This window comes from Microtus oregoni, unplaced genomic scaffold (assembly GCF_018167655.1).
Source record: "Microtus oregoni isolate MIOR12 unplaced genomic scaffold, Mior012 000067F_006, whole genome shotgun sequence".
Classification (NCBI taxonomy): domain Eukaryota; kingdom Metazoa; phylum Chordata; class Mammalia; order Rodentia; family Cricetidae; genus Microtus; species Microtus oregoni.
The window spans coordinates 88,236-108,236 of record NW_024543959.1 but is presented as its reverse complement, the minus strand read 5'-3'; the positions used below and the strand labels follow the sequence as shown (position 1 = coordinate 108,236).

General features: G+C 51.3%; 1 pseudogene; it reads left to right on the top strand.

The window, feature by feature from the left end:
- Positions 1 to 18,306: 18,306 nt before the first annotated feature.
- LOC121440372 lies at positions 18,307 to 19,398 on the top strand (annotated as a pseudogene).
- The last annotated feature ends 603 nt before the right edge of the window (positions 19,399 to 20,001 follow it).

The following is a 20,001-nucleotide window of genomic DNA, read 5'->3' as shown; positions in this document are numbered from 1 at the left end:
CTTCCACTCGAGGGGGATCACACCTAGTTCGTCCTCACTTCCTGAACCTAAGAATCCCTGATTCTGGAAGAGCGGAAAGGAGGGTAGGCAAGGGTCTAACCTAGGCTCTTCCACTTCTATGGTAAGGTTCACCTAGAAATCATGTCTAGGGACTCTGGGCTTGCAGTCACACATGGCTGAAACGGGACCCCACTATCGAGGGTGGGAAAGGCCCAGAGCACCTCTTCTTCTCGGTGTGCCCGCCCGTCTAGCTCTCTGCCCTGGACCAATCTGGAAAATGCCCAAGAGGTACAAAAGGTGCCTCCTGGAAGGTCCCTAGTCCCTCCAGCAGCAGGCAAAACTGCCCTGCCCAGTGCCCTCAGGCCGTGGGGCCCCAGCACAGCTTTCTCAGACTGCTCAATCTGGCCTCTTCCAGTCACATTCAGAAGCGAGGCTCTGGACATCACGGGCTCTCCTGGGGCCCCATACCTCGTCACAAACCTAGGAGGACAGGATTCACGTTGATCCCCACAGACCCTCCTTACCCACGAAGGTGCGTCACACCTAGCTAGGCCCACGGGGCAATGACACATACGTGACTTGAGTGTTGGGGTGGCACACGCGTGTCCCGGAATAGAGCGGATTAAGGCTTGCGAGAACCTGAACACCCACCGCCCCTTTCACCTAGGCCCGCCCTCCACGGATGTCCCGGAGGACATCGGAAGTGCCCAGAGACCTCGGAACGGGCCATGGGGAGGTCCCTAAGTCTTTCCCCAAGCACCCCTGTTTCTGGTCCGCTCTTCTCAGTCCCGCGTCCCTCACAAAGCATTCCTAGACTTTCCTCCGGGAACCTGGGCCATGAGGAGAGGAGATGTGGTGTGGAATTCAGGAGCCAGGCACCAACCACCTCAGGGAAGATCCTGGGTCCTAACACCTGGTCACTCACCTAGAGGAATGGCCTCGGGAGGGCGACCCGAAACCCGGCTTCCCCTCGGCAGTGGTCACAGCCAGTTAGTTCTCACTTCCGGTAAATCGTCGGCCTCTGTGGAAAAGCGTGGGCGCGTGAGCATGCGTGCTCCTGTCCAATGTCTTTAGGCCCGCCCACAACCACGCACAAGCACGTATGCACGCAGGCATGCACACACGTATGCACGCGTCGAGGGGAAATTTCCCTTTAAGGCTCGGGAGGACCTTAAACACCCACACTCGTGTTTTGACTCAGCACAACTGTGGACCTGTGGACCCGGATGAATGTCTCACTGGCCCAGACATCAGAAAGGGCCATGTGGTAGGTCCCTGGTCCTTTGTGAGCACACATATCGTCCCGCCCACTCTTCTCAGTCCCTGCTTCCTATCAGAGCTTTCCACACAGCCCTTCCAGGCCTCCTCCACTCCACTGGGGAATTTGGGCTCAGGACGTCATCTCAGAGACTAACCTGGGTTTCAGTAACTACTCACTCACCCAGAGGGACGCAGCTCTCCACAATCCTCAGACTCCCTTTTAGCTCTTGGTCCTCCGGGTGGGCGAGGGAGGGGCCGGCATCCCAGGTCGGCCTCACTATGGGGAAGTGTTCTACCTCTATAGAAAACCATGTCAGCATATGTGAGCCAGGCTGGCGCTGGTCCGTCTTGAGACCGACCCTGCAATGAAGCATACTTGACTTGGAGCTTTCGGTTGTGCATGCACAAACTGGAAACTCACCTAGGAAGGGCTGAAAGTGCCCGGAACACCTCTGCTCCCTGTTTGCAATGCTCCCACATGTGGAAGTAAGGACCTGTGAGGAATGGCGGGAATGCTCAAAGGGTACTGAACGAGCCATGTGGAAGGCCCCGAGTCTCTGCAGGGGCATACAAGCGGTCCTGCTCATGCGTCGGGGTCCCTAGCACCTTCAGGAAGCTTTCCCAGGCAGCCCTTCTGGGCCTTGTCCACTCCAGGGTGGAAGTGAGGCCCATGATCACCTCGCGGGCCCTGAAGCCTAGTCACCCGCCCTTAGATGGGAGATGTCCCCCTATAGGCCTTGTGGTGTCACCATTTTCACAGGCTTTCATCCATGTCCGTCAGTCCAGCCATTCCCTGGGATGAGTGCCTTTTAGAGGCCCTAAGACCCCAGGCCTTAATGTCCTAATTCTTCAGCTCCTTCCCTCACTCCGCCAGTGTCCCCCAGGCTCCACTTTTATGGGAGCTTTCTAACTACTGTCAACATACAAACAAACGGAAGGAGATTCCTCAAACTGTCCCTGCCACCGCTACTGCTGCCAACAAGATTGGTCGGATCCATGAGGCGGCTGTTTTCAATTCCAGCCTTTTGCTCCCCACCACGGCTTGTGGTATGGTGGTTCGGTACAGGGCGGATCACGCCTCTCGGTCTCTCTTTTTATTAAACTTAAAATCCCTGCGGCTCAAATTTCGTGGCTTTTCCATACACTATATGTCCCGCTGCCATTTTGACTGAGGTCAGGTGAACTTACCATCATCTTAACTGAGGTCAGATGACTTCACCGACATCTTAACTGAGAGCCAGGTAGATGACCAAGTCCTGTCATCTTTACTGAAGTGTTCCCTGTCTGCTCCCCCAGTGCTGACTCTGTTGCTTGTGTGTTTTGTGCAGTGGCACGCCTTAGGTTGGCCGCACCAAGAACATCCACTTTGCCCAATTCCTGTTCCCTCTGTGTGTATGTTCGTACATGTAACTTAGGTGCACCTATGTTTACCGTTAAATGTTATAATTGTCTGTTCATTGCATCTCATTTCAGACTACAGAAACAATAAGTCTTATGTTTTATGCTGGCATGTACTTTTAAGTTTCTTACAAAAACACTTTATATTTGATCCAAACCTCATTTAAAATGTAGTAAGATGTTCTCTACTATTGTCAGTTCTGCCCTTAACCTTCTATTGCAAGCAGTTTTTTTTCTTTCTGTCTTTTTACAAATGTAAATCTTGCCTGGTAAATTAAGAGCCGGTACAGTCAAGCTCAGGCCCGGCTCTCCAGGCAGATTCTATACTGTAGTTCCACCTGATAAACGGCCCACAACTGCTCCGAGATCTGGGAGACATGGCATTTAAATATTTAATTATTAATAAACTTTTCCTCACAAAAAGAGACAGGTTGGCTCCTAGCAGCAGCACTCTACTTCCTTCAAAGAAGACAGAAAGCAAATGGGCACAGAACAACGTCCATCCACACTTTGCTTCGACTGCCAAGCGCTGACCACCGAGAAAAACTGCCTTTCATCTGAACTGAGGATCTCCAGACACGAAAAGAATCTCTGGAATCGACAGCCTAGCTGCTCAGGTCAAGGTAGGCTTGTCTGCCTACAGATTTCGTAGCCCGCAGGATCTTCTGGAGCCTGGCAGGCCCTGCTCTAAACATCAAAAGACAAACGCGACCTTCAGTGACCACGGAGAACCCTGAGGTCTAGGTGCCAAACAAGTAAGTCCTCTGTCGTTTTTTAATCAGTAATTCAAGTAAAATTTCATCCTTCTCAAAGGTCTCTGATGCAGTTTGACAGCTGAGAGGTTTTGTCAGTTTAAAAGGACAACCTCACCAAACAAATTTCAGGTAAATACAAATACAAGACCTGCAGGTTATAAAGGTGTGAGCTTTTATAAACACAAGTTTGAACACAAGTTATCAAATTTCTCTCACACGCTGTCTTCCGTAGTCTTAACACTTTTCATTGTGCAATAATATCTGTCACAGCCATTCTGACATAAATATGCTACTGTTTATACAATGTATATGTCTGAAACTTCTTTTTTCACAAACCCTAAGAATTCTTGTGAGTTCCAGGAAAAAACAGTCAGAAACGCCCCCTTCAATTCCCTGGTCCTAATTTTTTCCCCTAAACTTAACTTTGTTCTCTGTTCTGCCATTACCTTAAACAGGTGTAAGAGGTCTGTGTTTGTGTGGTGTGTGTGTGTGTGTGTGTGTGTATTGTTTGGTGTCTGTGTGAGAGTGTGTCTGAGTGTGTTTGTGTGGTGTGTGTGTATTGTTTGGTGTCTGTGTGAGAGTGTGTCTGTGTATAAGTGTGTTTGTGTGGTGTGTGTGTGGTGTGTGTGTGTGAGTGTGTGTGGTGTGTTGATTTAAATGAGATAGCCTCCACCGCCTGGGGATATTGAATACTTCTTTTCTCCTAGATGGCTGCTGTTTGGGTTTGTTTTGGGGTGTGGCACTGCTGCAGGAAATATGTCACTGTGCATGGCTTTGAGGTTTCCAAAGCTTCCTGCCATTTGAAGTGGGTTCTCTCTCCTTTCTGCTTGAGATTCACCGTGTAATTTTTTTTTGTGAGGACGGGGTGGGGGGAATGATGCTGCCACCTGATTTCCTGGAGGTTCCCGGTCCTCCATATTTGTTGCAAAGTGACCTAGAACACTTATTTCCAGCTGGAGAGACAAAGTGCCTGCCTTCCAAATTCTGTCAGGTGAAAAGGTGTCCTTCTCAGACCTGGCCCCTGCCTGATCTTATTATAGTAGAAGGTAGAACGGAGCCTGTCAGCTCTTGTCTTGCCTTGTCCCGGCCCCTTGTCAAAGCCCAGCACCAAGGCCCCTGCACCCTGGAATGGCAGGCAACATCGTCTTCTGTCGTTGTGTGCATGCTTACTCTGTTTCATGCGTGCAGCTGCAGGGGATGGTGGGGGAACTAGGTGACAGAGATGTAAGTGAACAGTCAGGCAGCCTCCTTCCTGATTTCTACCGAGAACTGGCCTCTTACTAGGGGAGAACGTTTTTCCTATGACACTGTGGTTGCCATGACAATGGGGACAAGCCATTCTTTCCTGGTTACAGATACATTAGCGAAAGATACTCACAGAGCGGAGACGTGGGATCACTAGACAGACACACGAGGCACACAGGTAGGTGCCTGCAGCCATCCTGAGTGAATGTGAGCTGGGCCCGTGAGTGTGCCGTGGGTACGTGCTGGCTCTTTCGTGGGACAGGAAAGGTTCTGGCTATTACTGTTTGACGCGAAGCCCCAAGGACTGGTGCTCAGCCAGCCCTGTCTCTTTGTCCTCGGGTGACACCTCACCGCGTTGGTGCCAGCTTTATCCTTTCAGGCTCTGAAAGGATAGCTCGCCAACCTACATAAATGGCTGCCTCGTCGCTGTTTGGCAATGATTGTCACACGTGCTCTTGACAGAATGGCCGTGTTGGTGCGATGGCACCTTACCCGAGAGAGTTGTAGCTTGTGTTGTCTGAGAGAGAGAAGCTGGAAGGCATTTAAGGAGGAGGTAAACATGGATGAGGACTGGCAGTTCCCTTGGAGGATAGAAGCCGAGGTCTCCAGATCTCTTGGCCTGGAGACCTGACACAAGAAGGGAAGAAATGCCTCCAAAAGACAGCCGCCTCTAAAGTGGCCACTAATCGCAGCTAGGCAGACTGAGGCAAAAAAAAAAAAAAAAAAAAAAAAAGTCAGTGCGGTATGAGAGCACCTGAAGAAGGGGCAGCGTCTGTTTCCTCGATGGGTGTTAGTTTGTGCCCGGGTCAGAGTCTTTGCTCTGCTCACAGATGGGTTAAGCATCAGCTGGGCTGTGTTACAGGGTGTGCAGCTGGGGTTTCCCTCTGACCCAGCAGCCCATCATCGGCATCTCTCCCTGTATCTCAGCCCCTGCGTGTGAACAATACGCTCTGTGCCCTTCTCGCACCCTCTCGTCAGACTGGGCCCCGTCTGTTTGTCTCACCACAGGGAGGGGAGCCATCTGGAAGTTCCCATCTGGACAAAACGTGAATGGATGTCGCACACGGAGACCGTGTGCGAGTTCTTGACAGAAGGCCTCGGGCACGGGGCCAAAGCATGTGTTGAGACAGGGATTTCAGGGTTCCATCTTGCACCCTTCTCCGTGCACCTCTGGGGAAGACTTTGCTGCTTTCATCGGAAAGGTAACTGTCGAAGGTAGTGCACTAGAGGTGATGCCTGAATCGATGGAGCCGGATGGCAAAACTGACAATATTTAAGCAGGTTGTAGAAAGACGGAGGGCTTTTCTAAGGCACGGCGCAGTAGGCCTGCACAGATGGAATACACACGCCGGGAAGAGCGTGGCCTGATAATGGGTGCAGACGCTTTTCTCTGTGACTGAGATACAGATGCTGCCTGGATGTCCTGGCATGTGGGCTTGAACACAAACTTGATATTCCCGGGTATGTTTTCTAACTCAGGAAGTGTGTGAGGCTGAGAACATCACGCCTGAGGGAAGCAGAAGCTCCTGCAGGCACCCCTGCCTGGGGTGGAAAGCTTGCATTCTATAACTATAACGCGGGCCTCCGTGATTGCTAAGGGCACCGAGTGAGCGGTGGGCTCTCTCGTGCCCGAGGTGTGGTACCCGCATATGGATGGGGGCATGGTTGCTTGGGCTAGATGGTGCTCAGTTAGCCTTGCTGGTGAGCATGTGCTCGGAAGGTCCAGCAGAGGGCAGCCGGAAGTAACTGAGGTGCCTATGTTTTCCTCTGTGTCCTCAGCAGATAGATACCTGTGGCCGAGGACTCCACGGAGGCTGGATCAGAGCAGGCCAACCCTGTGAGGTCACACAGATTTCTCGGAGGAAGAACCACTGCGGGTGATCCCTAAATTGGGCCCCAGATTGCACAGTCCACATTTACTATTGCATCACCCAGCAGGTGTGGCCTGGGCCAGACCTAGACTCCTGCATGTTGAGAGCCACTTTATGCACTGTGAGATCAGATTGGAAGTCGGTAAGACTTGAACGGGAATACGGCAGAGGGGACACTGTACATTTGAGCAGTGAATAGGGATCTGGTGCTAGAATTACCGACGGGTGTTTATGGATACAGAGGGTGGGAAGGGGAGGGCTGAGGGACTGAAGCGAATATCATTTGCCTCCCATATTTCTGTCCGGTCGGGAATTCCCATGGGTAAGGCAAGGCCTGGAGTCCCTAAGGGAGAGGTCGGGGTGCCCGCACTCACCGAAGGGGTCGTGGGCTAACAGGAGTCCCCAAAATGACCAGGGTCCTCAGGGAACTGCCTCAGGACCCCCTGGTCCACAGTGCTCTGCAGCGCTGTGCCTGGTGCTGGCCCGGTAATGACAGAAGCCGCCTGCGTCTTGGCAGGAACAGTGAGCGACTGTGGCTTGTGAGCCCTCCGTGGTTCTTCCGTGTGTGGTCATCGGCACCCTCAGTGGGCCTCTCCTGAGGATCAGACGGATGTGGGCTTTGTTTCCAGAGTGCATGCACGACACGCATGGCATGCTCACTGCTGATAGGAAAGCGCGGACCCAAGGTAAGAGCAGTCAGGAAAGGAGTAGACCCCTGACACACACCCACTCACAGTGAGCAGAAAGGGACGAGACTCCACTGAGAAGCACGGGGGAGGCCCTGTGTGGAGAGGCAGAGAATGGAGGGACATGGACGGGAGAGCTACGCTACAGATGAGATTGGACACCACTTAAGATTCAAAGCATGCCTTCTGGACTTAGGGATGGGCAAGTGACCATCCAGGGCATCAAACAGCTGCTTTGATTTCCTGTCTGTCTAAGACGACCCTGTGGATTAACATTATGGCACAGAGGTTGTGGGCAGGAGAGTTCTGTGGCCTGGGATCTGATGGTAGAACAGTGCCCATCGCCAGCAGATATGGGTGTGCAGGGCCCATGGACTTGAGGCAGCAGCAGGAGAGTGGGCAATACCAATGGCGACACTTACCCTGTTGCTCTCATCTGACACTACTGAGTCTGCCAATTAGAAAGCATTTCTCCACGGTGAAGTGCTTTCCTTGGGGGGGCTCTCCTTTGTGCCACGCGTGCACTTGATCCCATAGCGAGGTCGGTCCAGCACGGAGTTGGGAGCAAGAGGTCAGAACCAAACTATGAGGGGGCGGGGGAAGGGGAGGGAGGCCAGAAGCTATGACAGTGACAGCAACCATCCTTACCTGCCATGTTATGCAAATCGCCATGAAGATTTCCGCACACACACACACACACGCACACACACGCACACACACGCACACACACACACACACACACACACACACCCCGTTCCTCAACCTGGTATCATACTGGTGCAGAAGGCAAGGTGCACTAGGTGTGCACAGGCTTCCTGGGGTGGGGCACAGGGGGGGTTAGCTCCCTAGGAAAGAAAGCAATGAGGCTCCCCCCACCCGGACGGAATCCCGGGGAGCCCCCAAGGCATTGGATGGGCAGGAAAATACACAAGCCAAGTAAAGACACTCACCTCTCCGGGAGGAAGTTCACCACCCTAGCCTCAGGGTGGGTGACCGTGTGTCACACATCTGCTCTGGATCCTTCCATATCTTCTCAGGCACACACCCTCATCCCTGTGGAACGACAGACTTTGGGCACCCCCTTGCTTTCTCTCTCCTCACCTCACTGAGCTGTTGCTTCAGTATCCACTAAAGGCTAATTCCGTCCTAACGCAGCTCTGCTTCCCTCTCCCACACTTACAGGGCAGGCCCACATCACCCTGAGAGAGGCCCTCAGGTTGAGCTTGTCTACCAGATTCTGGAGGGAGGACAGCACCGCAGGCAGGGGAGCCAGGCCAGACAGAGACGACCAGCAGGGAGCAGTGCCCACCACAACGCAGGGGGTCACCCTGCCCTGATCAGAACAGCCCCAGGGTTCCATCGCCATGGACTCTGCAGAGTATGTGCTCTGTGGCTGGAAGGGCCAGCTGTGGCCTGCAAGGGTGTTGACCAGACCCAGGACCTCGGCCCATAGTAAGAGGAGAGGGGCCTCTTTCCTGGAGGTCCAAATTCTCTCTGTTGGTGAGAAGACCAGAGTGAGGAGCACAGAGGCGAGGCCCCTAACCAAGTCTGAAATCGTAACCATCGCCTCCTTGGCCGGAAAGGAGTCACAGGGCAGTGGCCCGCCAGGGCAGACCAGGGCATACAGAAGAGCCCTCAGGGTGGCCCTGGATGTTCTGGGCGAGGGAACCCGCTTGTATCAAGGAGAAAGGGCAGGTGGCCGAAGAACCAGCACAGTGGCTCCCAAGGTTCCGAAAGAGGAGACCAGCTCCAGCCCACGCCAGCGCCAGCACCCCCAAGGGCGCAACCAGAGAGGCCAAGGGCTCTCCCACAGGAGTCCTGGGAAGCGAGGCCGCCCAGGACCTGTGTTGATGGGCTCAGGGAATGATCCTGCAGTGCAAGGGGGGGAAGCCCAGGCCCATGCCACTGTAGAGTCCCCTTACTCTGAAATGCAAGGGAACATGTTAAGGGGCACCAGAGCTAGGCCAAGTTCCTGCAAGACGCCAACAGGAAATGCTGGTGATAATCCTGGCAAGAGAAAGTTGAGCACCCGGGCCTCTAGGGAGGGTGCCCGTGCTAACAATGAGCATAGACCTGCCTCTGGGCCACCGAGGAGGCACGCCTCTACCTCGCCCAAAGCTCTCAAGCAGCAAGTAGGGTGTGGTGGCCTAGAGATCCAGGCCATTGGAGCCCAAAGGAAGACCACCCTCCCAGAGAACAAGGAGGATCCCGGTCCGCCGACCCCGAGGCCAGACTCAGAGGGGGCATCGGCAGCCTGCACGCCTCCAGTCCCGAGCCTGCGAAGATCAGTCCGCACTGCTGGCAGGAAAAGGAAGATCCATGTGCTGTGTGCACATTGTGGGCTCTCGGGACTGGAAACTCGAGTGCGCTCGAAGGTGACTAAGGCCAGGGTCAAGAGGAGAGCCCCTGGAGTTCAGGAAGACTGCCAAGCCACCAGTGTGGCTTCTGCCCAGGAGACGAATACCATCGAACGAGGGATGCTGGTCTGGTTCAAATTCCAGGACCATCCTTTCTGGCCGGCGGTGGTCAAGAGTGTCAGCAAGAACGACAAGACGGCCAGGGTGCTGCTGATCGAGGGCAACATGCAGTTTGAGCGCAGGGGTGTCCGCGTCCCTCTCCGCAAGCTGAAGCTCCTGGACTGTGGGGAGAGATTCTCCCTCCTGCGGAGAGCCAGCAAAGTGTACGGCCAGGGCATCAACTGGTGCCTCTCTGTGATCGACCGCTACAGAGAGGACCTCGCCTGTGGCTCCTTCCGGGGCTCCTTTATGGACTACTACACCGCCCGAGCCAGTTACCCGCTGAGGAGAGCCATTCAAGAGGGCGACCTGCGCATTGATTTCCCCAAGGTGAGCTATGCCGACTTGGAAGACTGGGAGGAGGAGACCGCCCCCGGTGGGAAGAGGCCCCGCAAGAAACTCCTGCCTGACCGCATGAGAGCCGCTTGGGACAGAGCCAACCAGAAGCTCGTAGACTTCATCGTGAAGAGAAAGGGGGCCGACCAGCACCTGCTGGACATCGTGAAGGGCAGGAAACCGTCCCGGTGGCTGGACGACCTCTGGAAGTCAAAGAGGGAAGTCTTCTGCATTGAGACCTACCTGGAGGATGAAGACCAGTTGCACCTCGTGGCCAGACATTTGCAAGAAATATCCAAGGAAGCAGACCAGGCCCTGCTCTCGCTGGCAAGAGGAGACCAAGTCCGGCTCACCATGGAGGTTCTTCTTCCAGAGGCAATCATCTGCTCCATCGCTGCCCTGGATGAGCTCAGCTACAAGGAGGCAGAAGAGAAGTACCTGCGTGGCCCACCTGTGCACTATCGTGAAAAAGAGCTCTTTGAGAAGACCATCCTAAAGGCGGCCCGGAAGAGGTCAGCAGCCAGGATTGGGGCTGGCAGGGACCCTCCTGCGCCCACTCCTTAGAAGGGAGCCTCCTCCTTTCTGCCATCACCCCCTGCAGCTCCACCTCCAAAAGAGAACCATCTGGGAGACTGTGGGGCTTGCTATGACCGCTCCTCACTGCATACGTGTTTCTCCACACACAGACCCCACCCCTACCCCCTGACCCCCAAAATAAACGTTCACGAACGTGCTTGACGTTGCAGATTGTCTACATGGATTCGGCAATTCCTGTTAGCTTCAGGCCGGGCCTAGCCCTCTGTGGCCTGTGCCCAAGCGTGGAGAAGTCCCTTGGGGTCTCCTCTCTGGACCGTCACCAGCTATGGGTGGGGTATTAGCTAGCTATGCGCAGACTTGCCCTCTCTGCACGGACCCCATGCACCCAGACAGCACACCAGGTTCCTGATGACACTGTGTCTCTCTATGTGTCTCTGACTCTTCCCCTTACTCCCTGTCCTCTCTAGGGTGCCTTGGATGGGGCAGGTCCCATTGCTTTCTCCATTACCTCCCTCTTGGCTCACTCACGTTGAAGGAGAGGAACGCATGTGTGCTTTGAGGCTGTGCTTTGAAGCCAAAGAAGGGGTTGGAAATGTTGTGACCCTAGGAATAGCCTGATTTCAAAGGACTCCCCCTGTCTTTGTGTGTGAGTGTCTCTCTGCGTGTGTCTCTCTGTGTGTGTCTCTCTCTGTCTATCCCTCTCTTTATCTCTCTGTGTGTGAGCACGCTTGCACGCGTGCATGTTTGTGAGTGTGTATGTGTGTGCTCCTTTTGATCCTCCTGTCTCTGTCTCCCTGGTGCTGAGATTAAACATACCTGTCCACATACCTTTTTGTCAAATGAGTACTGGATGATGAAGGCAGATTTTACATTATTAATTTCTTTCTGTTATTTGAATATAGTTTTTAATTCTTTGCCTATAAGTTCTTGCAAATTGTTCTTAATGAGAAACTTTACTCTGAGATCAGCAATTTTTGGAGAAAGTATATTATTTTTGTTGTTGTTATTTATTTGGTTTTGTGCTGGACTTGTACATCTAGATTTGGTTTGTTTCCTGAGTTTCTCTTTTTTCTTTTTTAAATTCTCATTTCCTTTCTTCTTTCACTGGGAATAATTACAATGTTTACAAGAGGACTACAGTCATAATAACTTTGCAGTGTTGTTTTCCTCTATGACGGGGATTTAGACCAGAGGCTCTATGTCTAGCCTTTCTCTGAACACTCCCGTAGGTTTTAGAATCGATGTTCCTTTGGGTCTTGCCCTGTGTCAAATCTGGTCCCTCCTGTGGGTCCGCAGCTTCCTTTGAAGCAGCAACAAGATGTGCATTCCCCTCACGTAGGGTTTTCCCGTCCTTATTCTGGGTCAACAGCTGCCTCTGCTGCTGTGAGGTGTCAAGACCAAAATTCCTATCTGCTCTGGTACCCAACTTCTTCCAGTAGGACCGCATCTAAACTATCTAAAACTAAATTAAGTGTCCAGCAACCCTCTCCCAATAAGTTACATCCTGAGGTAACAAGAGCTAGAGCCTTCCTCTTATGAGTGTGGATTTGTGGAAAATTGAATCCACATCACCCAGGAATCCAGGTCCCTGGAGTCTCCATGAGGTGACTAGCACAAAAGTGCATTTGAATAAAGACCTCTTTCTTGCAAGATGTTGACTTGTTCATGAATGTTGGTTGACTCCTAAAGTAGCTATCACCGAACCCCACAAGACAAAAGGGCAATCCAGGCAGACCATGTAGGCTGGTAATTTGAGCTAGAAGGAACAAGTGCCCTTGGGTTACATATTCATAACTCCAGGCTGGACAATCAGGCTGCTGTGTCCATCTGTGCTGCTGTAACAAAATGCCTAAGGCAGATCTAACTTACATGAAAACTGTAAATTTACCTCTCACATCTCTGGGTGTTGGGTCACTCACCCCTCTCTAGGCTGAGAAACTAGCCAGATGGTCTTCAAGGCAAGATCAATCCACCACTGATTTCCAGTGAGCTTGAAGCTAGCTAAATTGTATCATCATTTTATCTTTCTCATGTCTTCATTTCCCACTGTTCCCACACACACACCATAACGCCTGCACTTAGAACTGCAGTCGGGCAAGTGTCTGGGGAGTAAAGAACACATGGAGATGTAGGTCACTCTTGAAACAAGAATGCTAGTTTATTATGTTCCAGGGCAGCTTATATAGTGCTCTCCTTGATTAGTGATTATGTCCTAGCTCTCAGGATTTTCTACTGCAAGCCCACCAGAAACCACTTCCTTGTTCTTAGGAACTCATGAGGGTCCCATGTTCAGAGCAACTCTCTCTCTCTCTCTCTCTCTCTCTCTCTCTCTCTCTCTCTGTGTGTGTGTGTGTGTGTGTGTGTGTCTGTGTGTTTGTTTGTTTGTTTGTTTGTTTGTTTGCCACTGGCTCTTACAACCTAGAAGACAGACTCACTTGCCATCCAAGGCAATGTGATCCTGAAAATGTCAGGGCACACATAGATGTCAGCCCATTCCACTTTTTCTGAAGGCCAGAGAGTTTGAGCTTATTTTTGCTTTCTCAAAGTTGTTGACAGCAGGTGTGTCCACAAAGGAGACATGCTGACCTATGGTATGGTTAACTAGCATTTTGAGTGTTGAAGTAGATACCTCTACCAAAGTCAGAAAATTCAAGTCTATTCCTTGTGTCATGCTAATATAGTCTGTTATCTCCCCTCTCCACCTTTGGACTAAATTATAAGCCTGTGGAAAATAAGTGAGGTGGATTCAGTATTCCCTGACTGTCCCTCCCGATGCTGTTCTGTTTCTGTCTCTTATTTCTCCTATATCTCTGTTCCTTTTGCCTAATAATTTTAATCCTCATGCTCCTACCCTGGAACGTACAAGTTTTCTTGAAGCTGATTTTTGACAGGAAAGGCTCCTTTTAGTAAGGGCACCTGCTTGCTTTCCAGGAGGGAGTTCTCAATGCTCAAAAGCAGAGAGCTCTCCATAATTTATCTGGTGGTGACATGGAAAGAAGTGCTACTAAGAAGGATGAGCAGGTAGAGGGGTCAGAGTACAGGCATGAAGAGTAGGACACCGGGCTAGGAACTATGGAAAAGAAGGGCTGTCCTTGTTTGTAAAATTGATAACCTTTGGTAGTGAGTGAAATAGTATTTGGAGGGGAAAAACAAATGAAAGGAGAGGAGAGGAGAGGAGAGGAGAGGAAAGGAATATGTTTGCCACCTTTGTTGAAGTAACCTGATAGACGGCATCTGTATAGGTGGGTGAAGCACAGGGAAAGAACAGGTATGCAAAGGTGCTTGAAGCACCCTAGTTGAAACATCTCAATTGTTAAATTCCTGAGGGGCATCCAAATGGACATTCTGATGCACATGGGCAGATCTGGAGGAGGGATCACTACCAGCATAGAACATCTCTGAACTACAGTTAGGAAATCACCCACACTATACTGAGCTCCAACAAAGGAACAGGAAGAGAAAAAAAAAAGAGGCGGAGAGGTTTGAAGAATAACTTCAGCTGAGAAGCAGGAAAAGAGGCAGAAGGTCAGTTCAAAGGCAGGAAGGAGTGTCCCAGAAACCAAGAAAGGAGAGATTAGAGAAGGAAAAGCTACTACCTGCTGAGACATAGAGACATTGTATACAAAGAAGAAACAAAGGAAGACAACTGAGGTGTCACTACCAATGTCCTAGAGCAGAGGGAGAAAAATGACCCTATAAAGAAGCAAAGTCCTCTCTCAGAGAGAAGGAAAGAGGGAAAGGAGCGACCAGCCTAAAAACTGGGAAATGTGTTGATTATCTGTTTGTAAGCCCACTGGGCCAGCTGGTAACACTAGACCATCCTGCATATTTATGTTCCCAAGGGAGAGCCTTCTCTGAGGAAAGACCCCAGGAAAATTACCTCCAAACCAAGAAAGAAGACAAGGTATTCATTGTATGATCCATGACAGGTCAAACAGGGAATTTCATTAGACGGAAATTCTCATATCAGACATTAACAGCAGTTACTGACCTGTATGAGAACAGACAGTGTGGGCCCTGGAAGCTGAGTAAGGGAGTGATTAGGCCAATTGACAAAGTTGGGTTGTAACAGAAAATTTAAAATTTTTTCTTGTTCCCAAAGCACTTGACTTCAGGCTGTATATAATCATAGAAGAGATTCCAGGGGCAAGAAAGAGAACCACACACGACAAACTGAAGGCCAAGTGTGAGATCAAGTAACCTGTTTGGGCATTGGTTGCATGTACACAATGAGAGTACCTTCAGGTTTGACACTAGAAACTTTCTCCTGAAAACAGGCCAAAGACCCATCTGTAGGACAGAGCTGGGCATGAGGAAGGGGCAAAGGAGATTCACAGAAGCTGAACCAGGAGTGGAAGATGAAATTGTAAGAGGATGCACAATATCATAACCTATTAAGGAAATACCAAACACTTATCAATGCATGAGATAGTAATTCTCCCCTTGGGGTGTTCGATGGTCAAGGCTGAAAGGCTGCTTGGGATGTAGGATACAGATGAGCACTCCCACACTGCTAATGGGAGAGGACATGGGTTGCCCCCCCCCATGGCAGATAATAGATTAATGGATATCTACTTGGATACAGCTCAAGTTTCAGCAACGTCATGTTTGGTCAAATGCCCCAAAGCCTTCCTTCCTGCCAGAGGTTCAGGAAAGCAGGTAGAATGCTGGTGGCAGTAGTGAGGGTCATTCAAATGGGCACTCTGATGCACACGGAGTATTCCAACATGACAAAAGCCTCAATAGAGTCCCTGATAATAAACCAAAGCAGTGTGAGTGAGATGGACACCATTGGGGAAACCTTTACAGTAGTGAAAGTCAAGTGGCCAGAGTATGACGCCCAAAGAAAGAAAATGGGGTCAAGAAAGAATACACAGAGGCATAATAACCTTCTGTGAACCTGCTTGCCCTCTCTCTCACTGGCAGAAATGTTGTGCATGTGGCCCTGGACTCTTGGTGACTGCAGAGAGTCAGAGTGATGAGACTGGCAGGGTCTGAAACTGTTTTGAGCCAGGATAGCACAGCTCTGAGTGGATGTCTAGCCCAGGCAGCAGAAGATATGGAGGGTGGGGGTGGGGACTAACTGATGTTAAAACCATAGGGAGGCTTCTGGGATCTCGGCCACCCATGCCACCCTCACACTGAAAGAGTCATGCCCCAGAGCCCGGAAGGCTATCAACACTGGAAGCAGGGAAAAGTTGAACACCTCACCACCATCACAGTGCTTCCTATATGAATTTAGGCAGAATTCCCAGAAACTCTAAACTTTTCGGCGACAAGAAGTGGAAGGGACTGGCCCAAAGTCAGCCAGTAAGATACAAGTCTAAGGGTTTGGGCTTCAAATCTGAAAAGCAGCTTTTCAAGAAGCTGAATATACAGCATGCAGAGCGGGAAAGGCCCGCCAGTGCTGGACCCTCCTGTGAGCTGGCCACTGGCACCAAGGGCAGGAAGGCATGCAGGCCCACAGTGGTGAAAGTGCCTGCAGCCCCTTCCACTGGGATGGGCATCACCCAGATGGTACACGCTTCATGGGGAGTGATGGGATGGGGTGTATGGGCTCATGTGTTATCTATTCCAGGGACTCTACCTAGAATAGGTGTTGCTTGCCCAGCTCTGTCACTAGACTAGGTCCAGATAGGGACTCACCAGGGCAAAAACCCTCAGAGTCCCTGCTCCCTGGCCTTGATCAGGAAACAGAGCTGGAGGGGGCAACACAGATTTTTGGTGCCCTTCTGTGGAGACCCCTGAGCACTCTGTCCCCTGTGCCAGGGGCACAGATGTGTGGTGGTGGTGGTGGGGGTCAGCAGCCGATGACGTCATCAGTGACTGGACCGGTGATGTCACCTGAGGTCCCAGGCTGAGACAGCCTTGTCACTTGACCCTCCTGCACCAATGGCCTGGCTAGTCTGCTTCTGGAGGACTAGGAGGTAGAGGATCCATGCTCCGGCGTCACCACACCCCCGCGCTAAATCTGCACTGCAGAGAGCAGCGTTAAGCTCGCATCACCGTTTGTGAGGTCCTGGATTCTATTCCCAGCACTGCAGAAAAATAGAAAGAGAAAACCACTCTTGGGAATATACCCAAGAGAGGCCCTATCATACAACAAAAGTATATGCTCAACTATGTTCATAGCAGCATTGTTTGTAATAGCCAGAACCTGGAAACAACCTAGATGCCCTTCAATGGAAGAATGGATGAAGAAAGTATGGAATATATACATATTAGAGTACTACTCAGCAGTAAAATACAAGGACTTCTTGAATTTTGCATGCAAATGGATGGAAATAGAAAACACTATCCTGAGTGAGGTAAGCCAGACCCAAAAAGAGGAACATGGGATGTACTCACTCATATTTGGTTTTTAGCCATAAATAAAGGACACTGAGCCTATAATTTGCGATCCTAGAGAAGCTAAATAAGAAGGTGAATCCAAAGACAAACATAAATATAGGCATCCTCCTGAATATTAACCTTCATCAGGCGATGAAAGGAGACAGAGACAGAGACCCACATTGGAGCACAGGACTGAAATCTCAAGGTCCAAATCAGGAGCAGAAGGAGAGAGAGCACGAGCAAGGAACTCAGGACCGCGAGCTGTGCACCCACACACTGAGACAATGGGGATGTTCTATCAGGAACCCACTAAGGCCAGCTGGCCTGGGTCTGAAAAAGCATGGGATAAAACCGAACTTGCTGAACATAGTGGACAATGAGGACTACTGAGAACTCAAGAACAATGGCAATGGGTTTCTGATCCTACTGCACGTACTGGCTTTGGGGGAGCCTTGGCAGTTTGGATGCTCACCTTACTAGACCTGGATGGAGGTGGGTGGTCCTTGGACTTCCCACAGGTCAGGGAACCCTGATTGCTCTTCGAGCTGATGAGGGAGGGGGACTTGGTCAGGGGAGGGGAGGGAAATGGGAGGCGGTGGCGGGGAAGAGGCAGAAATCTTAAATAAATAAATAAATAAATAAATAAATAAAACAAAACAAAAAAGCTTGCATATGTACACTGGTCTGCGTGAGTGCGCAGCTATAAGGCTAGAGAGAGCAAGGGAGCTGGCTGGCGGGAGAACCTGGAGAACAGCCCGGGGAATCCTTGCTGTGCGATTGAAGGAGAAAGGGTTCTGCTCCTAGAAGGTACCAAATTCTGGGAGGGTATTACTGGCCCTGACAGACCCCCTCTCAACCAGCACGCCTGCCTGGGTTGGACTGTAGGGAGGTGCTGGGGAAGGCCTGTGTCTGAGGCACAGAGTGGGATGCAGAAGCATCATGTAAGGCAGTGGTTCTCAATATCCCTAATGCTACGACCCTTTAATACAGTTCTTTGTGTTGTGGTGACTCCCTCACACAACCATAAAACTTATTTCCATGGCTACTTCATACCTGTAATTTTGCTACTGTTGCAAATCATAAGGTAAATACCTGTGTTTCCCAGCGGTCTTTGGAGATCCCCTTGAAAAGGTCGCTTGACCCTGAAGGGTCACGAAGCACGGGTTGAGAACCTCTGCTCTAGGGCTAGTGGATGAGAAGGGGCTGGGGTGGGGAAGACATTAACCTCCTCTTTCCGTTTTTTGTTTCCAGGCTGTGGAGAGCTAGGCTGGTCTTCCTGAGTCCTAGCCTAGGCTCCTATCCCAACCTGATGTGCTTCTGGGGAAACTGTTTCCGGCCCCTAGTGTGAGCTTTGCTAAATTTTCAGATTATGGCGGTGGAGATGCTCCAGGACTGGTGCAGGTGGATGGGTGTCAGCGCTCGTAGGGGCTTGCTTATCCTGGGCATCCTGGAGGACTGCAGTGAAGCTGAATTCCAAGGGTCCCTGCAGGCTGCCCTGTGGCCCATGGGCCACTTTACTGTGCTTGGCAAAGTGTTTCATGAGGAGGATAATGCCACTGCAGCCCTGGTTGAGCTCGACCAGGAAATCAACTATGCTTTGGTCCCAAGGGAAATCCTAGGCACTGGGGGGCCCTGGAACGTGGTCTTTGTGCCCAGTTGCTCCAGCGAGGAGCTTCTTGATCGTGTTTTCCACTTCTTGGAGCAACGGGGGAGACAGTGGACAGTGTACCTGGAGACCCAGGTCTGGAGCTGGACAGAGTGTGCAGGCTCCAGTCAGTTAGTCAGGCAATCCAGCCCTGGGTGGATACCTTGCGGTACCAGCGTTTGGGTATGTTTTCTGGGAGCGTTCAGCCAGCCCCTGGGGAGGAATCCTTTGAGGCCTGGCTAGACCACACCACTGACATGTTTTGGGTGTGGCAAAGGGTCCCAGAAAGGGAGAAGAGGAGACGGTTGCTGGAGGGCTTGCGGGGAACTGCTTTGTACCTTGTACAGGGGCTGTTAGCAGAGAATCCGGCAAAGACTGCAGAGGAGTGCCTAGAGGCTCTGTCGAGTATTTGGAGACAATGAGTCTCAGGCCACCATTCGAATCAAGTGTCTGACTGCAAAACAGCAGCCAGATGAGCAGCTCTCTGCCTTTGTGTTGAGGCTAGAAGTTCTGCTGCAGAAAGCCATTTAGAAAGGGGCTCTCGAGAGAACCTCTACGGATGATTTGCGCCTGAGGCAGATGCTCACCAGGGCTAACCTGACTGAGCCTCTGGAGGAAGCTCTGAGGAGGCTAAGAATGATCAGGAGATCTCCAACTTTCCTGGAGTTGTTGGGCCTCAAACGGGAATCTGAGGAATGGGAGGCAAGACTAGCCAGCAACATGGTAGTCCAGGTGGAGGATGAAGCTGGCAATCTGGCTTCTGTCCAGGCTGATGGAAGAGCCAGTGCTAAGGCAGAAGATGAGGTGGAGGAGTAGGCAAAGGACAAGGTTGAGGAGGAGATATAAGGCCATAACTCAGACCACGGCCCTGTAGACCCAAGCCAGACAGGACCCTATGAGCCCCCTGGGACTCCCACCCCAGCACAGATGGGCAGTAATCTTAGAGAGTGCCCAGGAGGGCCCGGCTGCATGCTGGGCAGCCTTGCCTAGGCAGGAGAACATAAGGCAGAAGACCCCATCCTGTCCCAGTCTAGAAGTATTGCTGAAGGGTCAGCCCCAAAGTAAAGGAGCGGGCCTGCAGATATCTGCTATAGCCCCTGGCCTGGGAGAGATTAGGGAGAAATAGTCTCTTATAAGGGTCCTGACTGCCTGGCTCTTCTACCCAGTTAGCATCTCCAGGCAGGTTTATGACACTGCCTTTGGAATCTCATCCTTATCTGTTCTACTCACAGTGGCCCAGGTATTCAGTGAGTACACACTTTAATACTAGCTCTCCCATCCATCACACCCTAGCAAAGTATATCAGTCCCTGACTTACCCTGCTAGCTACTACCGTAGCCCAGCTTGTGTTGCGAACTTCCATGCCAGCCAAGGCCCTATTTGCTCTGCTCCTATCTCGTGTTGTGTATTCCTGGACAG